The 15,611-nt window shown below is 42.2% G+C and overlaps 1 pseudogene across 1 annotated transcript; it reads left to right on the top strand.

Moving 5' to 3' along the window:
- Nucleotides 1-2,040: 2,040 nt before the first annotated feature.
- LOC122702081 lies at nucleotides 2,041-3,138 on the top strand (annotated as a pseudogene). Its single transcript, XR_006343177.1, has one exon. The product of XR_006343177.1 is annotated as an NADH dehydrogenase [ubiquinone] flavoprotein 2, mitochondrial-like (transcript).
- Nucleotides 3,139-15,611: the final 12,473 nt, after the last annotated feature.

The raw sequence follows: 15,611 nt of genomic DNA, 5'->3' as shown, positions 1-15,611 counted from the left end.
TTGCTGCCCTAACAAATGACTACAAACGTAGAGACTTAAGACAACACATCTATGGTCTCTCAGCTTTGTGGTACACAAGTCCACATTGGCCCAGTTGGTTTCTCCATTCTGGAATTTTCTGAGCAGAAGTCAGGGTGTTGGCTGACTAGACTCTGGCAGGGAGGCGCAGTGAAGAATCCACTCATTCAGGTTGTAGGTGGGACTAAGGCCCCTATTTCCTGGCTACTTTACCTGGGGGAGTCCTGCGCTCCTAGAGGCCTCACTCCTGCGCTTGCGCACAGCGGGGTCATCCCAAAGCTTGTACGGGCTGGGAATTTCTACGTTCTGCCATACCGCTCTTGCTTCCAGCTGGAGAAAGTTCTTTGCTTTTAAAGAATCAAGTGATTCGATTATGAATCACCTGAAAAATCCAGGCTAATCTCCCTGTTTTAAGGTCTGTAAACTTAATTATGGGCTTCCCCAGTGACTCAGCGGGTAAACAGTCCACCTGCAATGCAGGAGACAGAGGAGATGCAAGTTTGTTCCTTGGGTGGGAAGATCCCCCGGAGGAAGAAATGGCAGCACGCTCCAGTATTCTTGCCTGGAAAATCCCATGGACAGAGGAGTCTGGTGGCTACTGTCCAAAAGGGTCTCAAAGGGTCAGAGGTGACTAAGCGCAGCACAAACTTAATTACACAAATAAAAACCTTTTATCTGTGTCAGGGAGCGTAGATTCCAGGAATTAGGTGTGGACATCCTCACAGGGCCGTTTTTCTGCCTGCCTGGTTGTCTAGGTAGCTGCTAGGAGCACAGAACTCTGCTCACATCCATGCTGTGTCCCCATCTGGTGATTTTCCTCCCATCTTCCTGGCTGCTTAAAAAACAAAACAACAACAAAAGGAAAGCACACAAATCACCCCAACTTTATTGAGGTATAATTTACATTCACCCATTTTATGTGCACAATTTAATGATTTCAGTAAATTTCCAGAGTTGTGCAACCATGACCACAATCTGGTTTTAGAATCACCCCCGAAAGATTTCTCAGGTCCATTTGCCGCCCATTGGCTGTTTCATCTTATTCTTTTTTCTAGACTCATCTTCCTTTGAATACTTAAGTTGCCCAGGACTTTCTTTGGCTCTCTGGGAAATATCTACATTTAAGATATTCTTTGCCAGGTGTGAAAATTATATTTCCCATTCAACATTTCTCTTTTGAAAACACATCAAATTGTTGACCTTGTTTACCTCAGGGCAATGGGAATGGAGGGTTAGTGGTAAAATGACTTTTTTTTTTAATGTATCTTTTGGAATTTAATATACAATTAGCATGTATTACTCTTGAAATTAAAATTCTGGTGGCTCAGATGGTAAAGAATCTGCAATACAGGAGACCCAGGTTCGATCCCTGGGTCAGGAAGATGCCCTGGAGAAGGGAATGGCAACCCACTCTAGTATTCTTGCCTGGAAAATTCCATGGTCAAAGGAGCCTGGCGGGCTCCTGTAGTCCATGGGGTCCGAAAGAGTCAAACACACTCTTGAGATAAAAATTCTTAATGGTGAAAACATTAAAAATGTAACTACTTACTATTCTGTGGCTGAAGTTTAAAAGAGATGCTTCAAATGCCAAGGAGCAGGAGTACCATCTGGATATTTTGTGAAAGACACTTCAGACTCAGATAGATGCCAAGGCCCTGCTTCTCACACTCTTTCAGTCATCATCCTGACCCTGAGAGGGAGTTGAACTGATGTTAGCCCACATCCAAGTCATCAGAGGGTTGAGTCCAGACTCAGGGAACATACTCTGTTTTCTTAGTTGAGACTTTGAAATAGACACTTCAAGAAAAAACCAGTTTGAGGAATGTTGACAAGGCCAATACAAAATATTGTTATGTAGTATTAATAGTTGTATTAACAAAGTTCCAAGATATGTTTAGGTCTGGAAACTGTCATATGTAGTCTTTGTTGTTTTAATTTAAGCTGGTGTTTTTTACTTCTGCAGAGGGAAGAGAGAAAATTGTAGTGACCCGCGCGCCCCCGCTGCCCTGGGCGCGGGCTGGACTCCGGTGCGCGCACGCCGTGCGTGCCGACCGCTCGGGACCGTGCCGGTGTGGCCCGGAGCCCCGCAGTTTGGCCAGCCATGTTCCTCTCCGCGGCGCTACGGGCCCGCACAGCGGGCCTCGCCGCCCAGTGGGGAAAACATATAAGAAATCTGCATAAGACAGCTGTTCAGAATGGAGCTGGAGGATCCTTATTTGTGCACAGAGATACTCCTGAGAATAACCCAGAAACTCCATTTGATTTCACACCAGAAAACTATAGAGGATATAGATATATATCTATATATATATATAGGATATAGAGGATAGAGGCCATTGTGAAAAACTACCCGGAAGGGCATAAAGCAGCAGCTGTGCTTCCAGTTCTGGATTTTTAGCCCAGAGACAGAATGGATGGCTGCCCATCTCTCCTATGAACAAGGTTGCAGAAATTTTAAAAGTACCTCCAATGAGAGTGTATGAAGTAGCAACTTTTTATACAATGTATAATCGAAAGCCTGTTGGAAAGTATCACATTCAAGTCTGCACTACTACGCCTTGCATGCTCCGAAACTCAGCCAGCATACTGGAAGCCATTCAGAAAAAACTTGGAATAAAGGTTGGAGAGACTACACCTGACAAACTTTTCACTCTTATAGAAGTGGAATGTTTAGGGGCCTGTGTAAATGCACCAGTGGTTCAAATGAATGACAACTACTATGAGGATCTGACACCTACAGATATTGAAGAAATTATTGATGAACTCAAGGCTGGCAAAATCCCCAAACCTGGGCCAAGGAGTGGACGCTTCTCCTGTGAGCCAGCTGGAGGTCTTACCTCTTTGACTGAACCACCGAAAGGACCTGGGTTTGGTGTGCAAGCAGGTCTTTTATTTATATCCAGCTGTAAATATGTCAGTGGAGAAATATGAATCTCCTATCTACCTAAACTTTTTATATTACTTGTTCATTTCCATCTGTGTACACCTTGCTTGTAACCTAGCAACTTACAGCTGTTAAGTATCATGTCAGAACTTCAGAGCATCATTTTCAACAGCCTGTTCACTTATCAATATTAGGGTACTGTGAAATAAAAATTCTGTCAAATTTCAAGTAAAAAAGAAAAAGAAAAGAAAAGAAAATTGTAGTGACGATCTCAAAAAAAAAAAAAAAAATTCTCTCCCTGGTGGCTCAGAGGGTAAAGAGTCTGCCTGCAATGTAGACCTGGGTTCGATCCCTGGGTCAGGAAGATCCCCTGGAGAAGGAAATGGCAACCCACTCCAGTATTCTTGCCTGAATCCCATGGATGGAGGAGCCTGGTAGGCTATAGTCCACAGGGTCACAAGGAGTTGGACACAACTGAGGGACTTCACTTTCTTTCACTTTTCTCAAAAATTAAAAGCTGTACCAGCTGTTACGGTTTGAAGGAACAAAAGAGAAACTTTGGGAAATCTCACAATCTTCATTGCAAATCAGGTTCACCTGGAGTGATGGAGTTAAAATTAATGAAATATTGAACTCCTATACTGATTGATAATTTCTCATAATTTTTAAAATATATTTAATAATTCTGGTTTAGAAACCTTTATTTTATTTATTTATTGGCCATGCTGCGTGGCTTGTGGAATCTTAGTTCCCCAACCAGGGATCAAACCCAGGCCCTTGGCTGTGAAAGTGCAGAGTCCTAACCACTGGACTTCCAGGGAATTCCCAAAAAAAGATTTATATTTTAGATGGGTAATAAGTTGATATCAAGAAAGCCCTTATCTCTTTTCATTGAATGGTAGAAAAATATGGTGTTTAATACCTTAAAATTAGGACAATTAGAGTATGGTCACATACAATCTTTTTTTAAAAAACAGCATATTGAAATATATATTATTATTATTATTAAAATATATATTATATAAAGTTTACCTAAGTATACAGTTCAGTGGTTTTGGTCCTTAGCATAGTCACAAATTTGTGCATCAGTCATCACTTATCTAATACCAGAATGTTTTAATCTAAAAGAAAAAAACCCAAACTCATTAGCAGCCACTCCCTATCTTCTGCTGAGACTCCCTGTTCCTGGCAACCACTAATCCAATTTTTGTCTCTCTGGATTTGCCTTTTCTGGGCAGGCCACAGGTTAAGTTTTTGCTTAACCTGATTAGTTAACTTCTGGATTTTGGTTTGTTTGTTTTTTTAATAGGTAACTTTTCTTATCAGCAAAATGAAAGAGATTTAAAACATAGTACCTGGCTTTCCAAAAGCTATTTTTGTTGATTTATGTCAGCTTCCATTCAATTAAGAAATTTCCAATTTCTTATGAAATACCTTGGGGACATGACTACTAACTACATAAATAAAAAGGATTATAAAGGAAAACTATGAACAATTATATGCCAATAAATTAGATAATGTAGATGGAATGGAGAAAGTCCTAGAAAGACAAAAACTACCACCAAGAAAATGAAAAACAACTCACAAAATAAAATATTTGCAGATCATACATCTTACATAAGAATCATATCCAAAATATGTAAAGAACGCCTACAACTCAGTATTAAAAATACAACTCAACTGAAAGTAGATATAAGATCTGAAAAGAAATTCCTCCAAGGAAAATATATAAATGGCCAATGAGCACGTGGAAAGATAAATCATTCATCATCAGGGAAATCCAAATGAAAAGAACAATGAGATTCCATTTGCATCTGGTAGGGTGGCTATAATAAAACAGATAATCATCAGAAGTTTTGGAAGGAAGTGATCACAGGTGTATCTTTTTTTTTTATGAGCAAGGACATCTTTACACAACACACTCACTAATGACTTCTTCTGGTCTCATTGGCCAGTTTATGGCAAATCTCCATCTTTGAACCAGTTACTGGCACGGGAATAGCATTTCCCTGATTGAGTTAGGCTAGTCATTTGGAGTGAAATGGAGGTTGTTAGGCAACAATCATACCATCACTACAGACTTCCTAAGGAAATCACTAAGGAAATTCTAGTTCCTATTATAGAGCAGAGAGGATAGACAACAGTCAGGCAGAAACAATAGGTATCTCCTGTACCATCAGAAACAGCTGGAATATAGTGAGAAAAATCACCAGCCTGGATACTAGACTCTGTCACTACCTTATTGGGTGATTCCAGAGACTATTTCACTCTTAGGTCCTCAGTTTCTTCAAATAAAATGGTTCTTTCCAGCTTTAAAATACTGGGATTAGTATATATCCTGCCTTCTAGCCATGGAAAATGGCTCATGCTTTTCAGCAACGCAGAGAAGAACATAAAAACCTTGGTAACTACCATTCAAAATCTTATTACCCTAATATTTACTTACCATATGGCTCCTATATCATCAGAAACAAAGGTGATTTGGTGACAGTAGCTATATCATTGCTGTTTAGTCTGTATGTTTGCCTGCTGAACACTAGTCTTTCTTCTGCCCTGATTTTACTTGGGAAACTGTAGCGGTCATGATATTTGCCTTCCAATATTCGTTTCTATTTTATTTTTTAAAATATTTATTCATTTATTTGTTTGTGTTGAGTCTTAGCTACAACATGTAAGATCTTCACTACATCATGCAAGTTCTTTATTACATCATGCAAAATCTTTAATACATCATGCAAGATTTTCATTACATCATGCAAAATCTTTAATAACATCATGCAAGATTTTCATTACATCATGCAAGATCTTTATTACATCAGGTAAGATCTTTACATCATGCAAGATCTTGGTTACATCATGCAGGATCTTCATTACATCATGTGGGATCTTGATCTTTGTTATGCCATGTGGGAATCTGTTGTTGATTTTTCGTTGCAGTAGGCTTAGTTGTCTACTAAGTTGACTAAGACAATTACTTAGTTGTCTAGCATGTGGAATCTTAGTTCCCCAACTGGGGATCTTGCATAGCAAGGAGGGTTCTTAACACCAAACCACCAGGGAAATCCTCCCATTCTATTTTAAATGATTGGTCTAAGCCTGTATTTTCAATCCCAGTGGTTTGGCCCTGATTGACTCCACCATCCTGGCCTGAAGAGTGGGCACTTGACAGAAGCTTGGCCACTCCGTCTATTCCATCCCTCTGGCCACAGAGATTGGTGCAAAGATGGGCAAGTGACCCAAGTTGGTCCAATGAGAATCTGTTCATGACGTTTGCTGGGAAAGAGAATCTCTTCTTTTTCTGGGGTTGCTCATCTGGTAGGTTTTAAACCTGGAGATCTGGTGGTCATCTTTGCTTGATCTTTTTTTTAATCCTGATAATCTTGATAGCATCATTTAATCAGTGGTGTGAACCCCTAAATTCCCCCCCCTTTTTTTTTTTTTGCTTACATTGATTTAAGGTGGTTTCTGTAACTTATAACCCAAAAAACCAGATAATAAAGACAGATTTTTTGCTTATAGTTTCAATTAGATGTTCTGATGTGGTATAAATATGAGAGCAAAATCTGGACATGGATGAAAGAAAATGAGTTCACAAATAGCCATATATGAAGTGAAAAAAATTTTTACTCACTAGCTAGTACAGCCCCTTTTCTTTCCCTATTTGGTTTTCTTTACCATAAGAAAGGAAGCAGGATACCTTATGGGTCTTTGAAAATGTCTAAAGACCGAATGACTATTTGTTTTGTGTCTTAAGCTGCGACACACAAAAAGGGTGTGAAAAAGAGACAAGGATCTTCTCTCAAACTTGGTAACGTTGTACTGTGGAAATCCATACCAAGGATTTTGTTCAGACACTATCTAAATTAATGGTGATCTCTGGATCTTGATTTCTTTACCCATAAAAAGGAGCAGCTGGACAAAGATCCCTTCTAAGTATTAATGTCCCAAGATGCAATTGCAGAGCTCCCAAGGTAAGCTATAGGAAGGACTTGTATCACGTGGAGAGATCCTACCTGGGACTGACCAGGCTTTGGGATAAAATTCTCCCTATAGGTCATATGTGGTGAGCTTGGTTTGCCAATTCCAAAATGGAAGTGGATCAGTGGTGGGTGTGGTTCCCTGAGAATGCAGCATGGTTGGAATACTTGGAATATACAGTGTGATACTTCTTTGATGAATGTCCTTGTTTTATGTGCGGATCAATTCTGCTTTTCAGACCAGTCAAACCAGGCCCCCAAGTGTTAACTAGCGGGCTGTTGATCTCACCTTGACTCTCAGAACTGGGAAAGCCTGGGATGTACATAAGGCACAACGAGATTGAGGGGGCTCAACAAAGTCATTCTCTCTCTCCCTCTGTATCTCTCTCTGTCTCTCTCTCCCACACTTCTCATTTCCACATGGTTTCTGCCTGTTGGCTTCATTCGCAGGAAGGCTTGCCCCACATAGTAACAGAAATGGCAACCAGAGAAAGAGCCAAGGCAGACCTTAAATGGCCCTGCTTCCACCCCTGAACCAGTTGGGCTGAACAGGCACTAAATCTCCATCCATTAACCCAGTCCGTGAAGTTTGAATTTTATACAGAAGAATAAAGGAGCAATCTTAAAATGTTCGAGTAAGAAAAAAAAAAAAAAAGTTCGAGTAAGGGATTGACATGGTCAGATCTGTGCATTAGGGAGGAGTCTGGGTGAGGGGCAGGGTTTGGGGGCAACAGAGGAGATGGAGTTGGGGAGACTTGTTAGAGACTCTTGGAATCATTCTGGGCAGAAGTGAAAAGGGTTTGAACTAGAGTACAGTAAGTCCCCTACATATGAATGAATTCCATTCCAAGAGCGTTTTGTCCAGTTTTGTTCATAAATACCACAAAGTTAACCTAGGTAATTCAACTAATACAATCAGCTATGGGCTTCCCTGGTGGCTCAGTGGTAAAGCATCTGCCTGCCAGCGCAAGAGATGCAGGTCCAGGAAGATCCCTTGGAGAAGGAAATGGCAACCCACTCCAGTATTCTTGCCTGGGAACTCCCATGAACAGAGGAGCCTGGAGAGCTACAGTCCATGGGATCACAAAGAGTCAACTGACGATGAACAACAACAGAGTACTGTACAGTATTAGGTTTATAATATTTTCCACACAAAGCATAAAATACAAACACAAAAAGTAAAACATGTCTAATTTTCTACTACAGTACCTTGAAAAGTACAGGAGGACAGTACAGCAGCTGGCATCCAGGGGGTGGCATTGAGGCAGGAAGAGTTACTGACTGGAGGAGGGGAAGGAGGTGGGAGATGGTAGAGCTGAAGGATCGTCAGCAATAGGAGACAGAGGGCAAGCTGCCACTTCATGTGAACTGACTTACGTGATTGGACATGTAACCTCGTGTTCGCATCTTTGAAAGTTTGCAACTTGAAGGTTCATACGTAGAGGACTTCCTGTAATGACAGTCGGGACAGAGGATGAATCAGTCAGAAAGGAAATTGGTGACAGTGGCGTGGACAAGAGGTGGTGGTTGATTACCAGTGTTGGCAAAGAAAGAAGGGTTTATGTTTATTGAATGCCCATCACGTGTTGGGCCCTGTGCCCAGCAGTCTGATGGAGAAGCTGGACCTAAAATAATTACTATCTAAAGTACTAATTAACGAGATAGAGGGACGCACCAGGGGCCACTGACACAGAGAAGAGATCATCTGGGGAATGGCTGTATGGGGGCGGGGAGTGTGAGGGACGGCTTCACAGAGAAGGAAATTTCTTTTTGTTTTTTAAATATGCATATTTTACTGAAGTATAGTTGACTTACAATGTTTCCATTGCATAGCAAAGTGATTCAATTATGCATACACACATACATTATTTTTCAGATTATTTTCCATCATAGGTTATTACAAGACATTGACTATAGTTCCCACAGAGAAGGAAATTTTGACCTGAGTCTTAAAAGATAAGTAGGGTACAGAAGAATTTGGTAGCAAACAAGGAGTAAGAGATTTCAAGCCTGTGCTGAGGGCAGAGAATAGAGTCCAAAAATATTGTTGGCCAGAAAAAACCACATCCAAACCAAAGATATATTTAGTTTTGCTCATGTAATATTTTTAGAAATTTTTGAATTGGTTGCCAATACTGAGAGATCTGCAGCTTTCACTTAAAAATCCATATTTCTAACAGAAGGTTTGGCTACCCTGGCCCCTCCAGGTGACAAAGGGCTAGGGCAGCCACAATTCTTCCATCCCTATTAGAAATTACCTGGCCTGCATCAGCGAGGTGTGTGACCCCCTAGTCTTTGTGGTGGCTTAAAGATGGCTGAAAATTCTTTGTAACTCTCTGCATCAAAAGGAGGCATTAATTTTCCCTCCCCTGGGATCAGGGCTGCTTAACTAACAGAATGCTGTGGAAATAACCCTGCACCAGTCACGGGCCTAGCCTCTTGAGTGCTTTCTCTTGGGACACTGTCTCAAAACCGTAAAATAATGAGAGATAATAAAGCAGTTGTCATTTTAACATATATTTATTTGGCTGTGCTGGGTCTTAGTTGCAGCATGTGGCATCTAGTTCCCTCACCAGGGATCAAACCTGGGCTGCCTGCATTGGGAGCATGGAGTCTTAGCCACTGTGCCACCAGGGAAGTCCTGCAGTTGTCATTTTAAGTCATAAAATTTTGAAAAAAAAAAAAATTTGGAATGGTTTTCTCCACAAGAGGTAACCAGAACACCCACCTCCACTCCTCTCCTTGTAGATATCTGAAGGCTCAGCCCCTGGACCAGAGGAATGAGGGAGGATGTTGAGCTTGGATGATGAGCCAGGACTGATGCTGAAGCTGAAACTCTAACACTTGGGCCACCTGATGCGAAGAACCGACTCATTGGAAAAGACCCTGATGCTGGGAAAGATTGAAGACAGGAGGAGAAGGGGACGACAGAGGATGAGATGGTTGAATGGCATCACCAACGCGATGGACGTGAGTTTGAGTAGGCTCTGGAAGTTGATGATGGACAGGGAAGCCTGGTGTGCTGCAGTCCATGGGGTCGCAAAGAGTTGGACATGACTGAGCGACTGAACTGAACTGAACTGATGAGCCAGAAGTGTGGATGGGGAAGATCATGAAGGACTTTGGATGCCATGCTGAAAAGTGAAAGTGTTAGTCCCTCAGTCGTGTATGACTCATTGCGATCCCATGGACTGCAACCCGCCAGGCTCCTCTGTCCGTGGAATTCTTCAGGCAAGCATACTGGAGTGGGTTGCCCTTCCCTTCTCCAGGGGATCTTCCTCACCCAGGGATAGGCAGATTCTTTACCATCTGAGCCACCAAGGAAGTCTGCCATCCTGAGGTAGTCTCACCTTTTTCGAGGAAGCATTGAGGACCTGGTAAAGTTTTGTAAGGTAGGCATAGAGTAGGCATAGAATGACCAGGGATCGTACTATGACAGTATCACCTGACTTTAGTGATGCTGTGAAAGATAAATCAGAGGAAGGTGATTGGTCAAGGAGCTAGCACGATGGTCCAAGCAACACAACTGGGGAGGTGACGGTGGGCATGGATCGAAAGGCAGAGATTCAAGGTCAAGACTTCGTCCTCTTGTGAACCTCTCCTTGAGGTTCTAGTGGGACATACTGGTTGAGCCATGGAGTTGGTAGTTGAAACTAGGGAGCACAGGCAACAGGACGAGGCCACAGAGACTGGGGCCTGTCAAAGTGTGAAGTTGCAGGGATTTCCCTGGTGGTACAGTGGCTAAAACGCCTCACTCCCGATGCAGGGGGCCTCGTGCCGCAACTAAGGCCTGGTGCAGCAAATTAAATATATATATATATATATATATATATTTTTTTTTTTTTTTTTTTAATTTGAAGTTGCGGATGTGAAAGAGACGGTATAGGGAGTTTGGGAGAAGAGGTGGTGTCTTGGGGAGCAGCCTACAGACAGCATGTTAAACAAAGGGAGAGACACCGTGCAGAGCCCTGAGAGAAAGCTGCAGTGCAAAGAAGAAATTAGGAGACGTGCATGCATGGGTGGTCGCTAACTCATGTCTGACTCTCTGCGATCCTTTGGACTGTAGCCTGACAGTCTCCTCTGTCCATGGGATTTTTCGGGTAAGTATACTGGAGTGGGTTGCCATTTTTCTCTTCCGGGGATCTTCCCAACCCCAGGATTGAACCCGAGTCTCCTGAGTCTCCTGTGTCTCCTGCATTGCAGGCAGATTCTTTACCTGCTGAGCCATCGGGGAAGTCCAATTAGGAGACAATGAGGCCCAGACACCAAAGAAAGGAAAGATTCCAGAGGGAGGGAGTGGTCAGTAGCAGGCTCCTTTGATGTAATGACCAGGAGATTATTGGTGGTCACGGCAGGGACACATCTGTGTGGGAAGGTGGGGACAGAAGACAGACCCGTGAGACTAAGTAGGAGATGCGGAAGTGGATTCAACAAGTGTAAACAGCTCTTTCAAGTAACTTGATTGTGAAGTAAGACAGAGATGGGGAAGTGGTTTGAGGTCGCTAAGTGGAGAGAGGTTCCCCCAAAGACACAGGGGACCTCAGCCTGTTTTTAGATACTAAAGAGAGAGGGTCTGTGGAGAGGAGAACGTGGCAGTGCAGGAGAAGGGGGTTAAACGATGGAGTGAGGTCACTGAGGAAGTGGGAAGGAATGTGTCCCAAGAGGGAAGAATTAACCTCGGACCGCAGGAGGACACCCCCTCTGTGATGATGATCTGTGATTGTTTATAGGAGATGAAGATGTGGTCACTGGTGGGAGCAGAGGGGTTGAAAGAGTTCTCACCTCTTTTCTCCATCAAATTGGAGCAGTGGTCATCTCATAAAGCTGGGGAAGGTCACTTGAGTAGATGGCTGGTGAGAAGTAGCCAGCAAGGTTGGCTTAAGTCTGAGCCTATGCACAAGGCCTCCTTAGGGGCCTCCCACTTAAAACCAGAATGGCTCCTGAATGTGGGTCAGGGCAGAGTCTGCAGGTGGGTGAGGACCACAACTGTGAGAAGGCCTGGGGGTCACAGGGGCAGGGTCCAGGCTATCAGAGTAACTTCTTGCAAATAAAACCCAGGCACCTCTTTACTTAAAGATTTATGTGGGAGACTTCCCTGGGGGTCCAGTGATTAAAAATCTGCCTTCCAGTACAGGGGACACAGGTTCAACCCCTAGTCAGGGAACTAAGATCATATATATATATATATATGCACGTGTATGGGTGTGTGCTCAGTCATGTCTGTCTCTTTTAGACGCTATGGACTGTAGCCCACTGGGCTTCTCTGTCCCTGGGATTTCCCAGTCAAGAATACTAGAGTGGGTTGCCATTTCCTTCTCCAGGGGATCGTCCCAACCCCGGATTGAACCTGCATCTTTTGTGTCTCCTGCATTGGCAGGCATGTTCTTTACCAGCTGAGCCACCAGGGAAGTTAAATCTAGAGGCTTGGTTAGTTTCTTGGTGGTGGTAATGACAATGATGATTTTGACAAGAATACTGCAAAGGTGATGCTACACATTACTGTATTATTTTATAGGAGGCATATAATATCTGGTTGTTCTACTTTTGATGATGTTAGGATTCACTTTTGCTTTACAGAATTTTGTTGTTTTCCGTGAAACATCAGTAAGAATCAGCCATAGGTATACATATGTCCCCTCCCTCTTGAATCTCTTTCCCTCAATTTTGCTGACAGAAAACAACAAAATTCTGTAGAGCAATTATCATTCAATTAAAAAATAAATATATTTAAAAAACAAACAATTTACTTTTGGATTGTGTTTTTTAGACAATCATGTCTGTTGCATTGGTGACGCCATCCAGCCATCTCATCCTCTGATGCCCTCTTCTCCTTCTGCCCTCAGTCTTTCCCAGCATCAGGGACTTGTCTAATTAGTCAGCTGTTCACATCAGGTGACCAAAATATTGGAGCTTCACCTTTAGTATCAGTCCTTCCCAATGAGTATTCAGGGTTGATTTCCTTTAAGATTGACTGGTTTGATCTTGCTGTCCAAGGGACTCTCAGGAGTCTTCTCCAGCACCACAGTTCAAAGGCATCAATTCTTCGGTGCTCTGCCTTCTTTATGGTCCAGTTGTCACAACCGTACGTGACCACTGGGAAGATCATAGCCTTGACTATACAGACCTTTGTCAGCAGAGTAATGTCTGCTTTCAACACATTGTCTAGGTTTGTCATAGCTTTCCTGCCAAGAAGCAATCATTTTCTGATTTCATGGCTGCAGTCACCTTCCACAGTGATTTTAGAGCCCAAGAAGAGGAAATCTGTCACTACTTCCACCTTTTCTCCTTCTATTTGCCATGAAGTAATGGGGCTGGATGCCATGATCTTAGTGTCTTTAATGTTTAGTTTTAAGCTGGATTTTTCACTCTCCTCCTTCACCCTCTTCAAGAGGTTCTTCAGTTCTTCTTTGCTTTCTGCCATTAGAGTAGTGTCCTCTGCATATCTCAGGTTGTTGATGTTTGTTGGGCCTATCTTGGTTCCAGCTTGTACCTCATCATTTCTCATGATGTTCTCGGCATATAGATTAAACAAACAGGGTGACAGCAGACAGCCCTGTCTTACTCCTTTCTCAGTCCTCAATCAATCAGATGTTCCATTCAGGGTTCTAACTGTTGCTTCTTGATCCGCATATAGGTTTCTCATGAAATGAATGAAAGAAGCCCGACCCATACTGTATGATTTCATCTGTATGGAACATTCTAAAACAGGCAAAGCTAATCTATACTGACAGAAAGTATATCAGTGGTTGCTGGGGTCTGAGGGTGGGAATTGACTGTAGAAGTGTGTGAACTTTTGGGAGTGATGGAAATAATCATATCTCGATTGTAGTGGTAATTACATGCATACGCTTGCTAAGTCGTTTCAGTTGTGTCCGACTCTCTACAACCTGGAGGACTGTAGCCTGCCAGGCTCCTCTGTCCATGGGATTCTTCAGGCAAGAATACTGGAGTGGGTTGCCATGCCATCTTCCAGGGGATCTTCCTGACCCAGGGATTGAACCTTCATCTCCTGTATTGCAGGCAGATTCTTTTTTTTTTTTTTTTTTGCAGGCAGATTCTTTACTGATGATCAACTGGGGAAGCCTGGTAATTATATAGGTATATGCATTTGTCAAAACTAATTGATCCATGTATTGTACTTAAACAGAGTGTGTTATATTGTATGGAAATAAAGATGCATTTTATTGTATGGAAATAAAGTTTATTTTATTTTTTAAGTAATGCTGTAGTGGCTAAGGCTCTGTACTCCCAGTGCCCAGGTTCCATCCATGGTCAGGGAACTAGATCCCACATGTCACAGCTAAAGATTCCACAGGCTACAACTAAAAGCTGAAATGAAGACTGAAATTCCCATGTGCTGCAACTGTTAGTAAGACCTGGCACAGGCAAATAAATAAATAAAATAAATACATATTTTTTAAATAAAAGGAAATAAAATAAGGTTACAACTCAAATGAGAAGAATCCATTCAAAATAGCCACAAAAATATAATACACCTATGAAGGGAAATCTAATGATACACTTTACAGAGAAAATTATATTGAAGGATATAAAAGACAAATAAATGGAAAAATATACTACATTCATGGGTGGAAGTCTTAATATCCTTCTCAAATCAATCTGTAAAGTTAATGCAATTTTATTAAAAACTCTGAGTTAAAAATTCTTTATCTGTTAGAAATAAATACAGTAGTACTTAAGTTGAAATGCTATTCTGTCTAGGATTTCTTTTAATAGATTCCAAGAAAATAATGTGGAAGACTGAATGAACCAGTACTGCTTATGTGTTGGTAACTGTTTCTTTGTTGTTTGTTTCTTTTTAATATTTACTTATTTTTGGCTGCGTCAGATCTTAGTTGCAGCACGTGGGATCTTTCATTGCAGAGCAAGGGCTTCTCTCTAGTTGTGGCACATGGATGCAGTAGTTGTGATACACAGGCTTAGTTGCCCCATGATATGAAATCTTAGTTCCCTGACCAGGAATCTAACCCATGTCTTCTGAATTGGAAGGTGACTTCTTAACTACTGAACCACCAGGGAAGTCCCAGTTCAGTTCAGTTCAGTTCAGTAGCTCAGTCGTGTCTGACTCTTTGCGATCCCAGGGACTGCAGCATGCCAGGCCTCCCTGTCCATCACCAACTCCTGGAGTTTAACCAGACTCATGTCCATTGAGTCAGTGATGCCATCCAACCATCTCATCCTCTGTCGTCCCCTTCTCCTCCTGCCTTCAATCTTCCCCAGCATCAGGGTCTTTTCCAATGAGTCCGTTCTTCACATCAGGTGGCCAAAGTATTGGAGTTTCAGCTTCAGCATCAGTCCTTCCAATGAACACTCAGGACTGATCTTCTTTAGGATGGACTGGTTGGATCTCCTTGCAGTCCAAGGGATTCTCAAGAATCTTCTCCAACACCACAGTTCAAAAGCATCAATTCTTTGGCACTCAGCTTGCTTTATAGTACAACTCTCACATCCATACATGACTTCTGGATAGCCTTGACTAGACGGACCTTTGTTGGCAAAGTATTGTCTCTGCTTTTTAATATGCTGTCTAGGTTGGTCATAAGTTTCCTTCCAAGGAGTAAGCGTCTTTTAATTTCTTGGCTGCAGTCACCATCTGCAGTGATTTTGGAGCTGAAAAAAATAAAATCTGCCGCTATTTCCACTGTTTCCCCATCTATTTGCCATGAAGTGATGGGACTGGATGCCATGATCTTAGTGTTCTGAGTGTTGAG

Source organism: Cervus elaphus, chromosome 10 (genome assembly GCF_910594005.1).
Source record: "Cervus elaphus chromosome 10, mCerEla1.1, whole genome shotgun sequence".
In the NCBI taxonomy this organism is placed as follows: Eukaryota; Metazoa; Chordata; class Mammalia; order Artiodactyla; family Cervidae; genus Cervus; species Cervus elaphus.
Note: the sequence above shows the minus strand (reverse complement) of the source record. Positions and strands in the feature narration are given on the sequence as shown.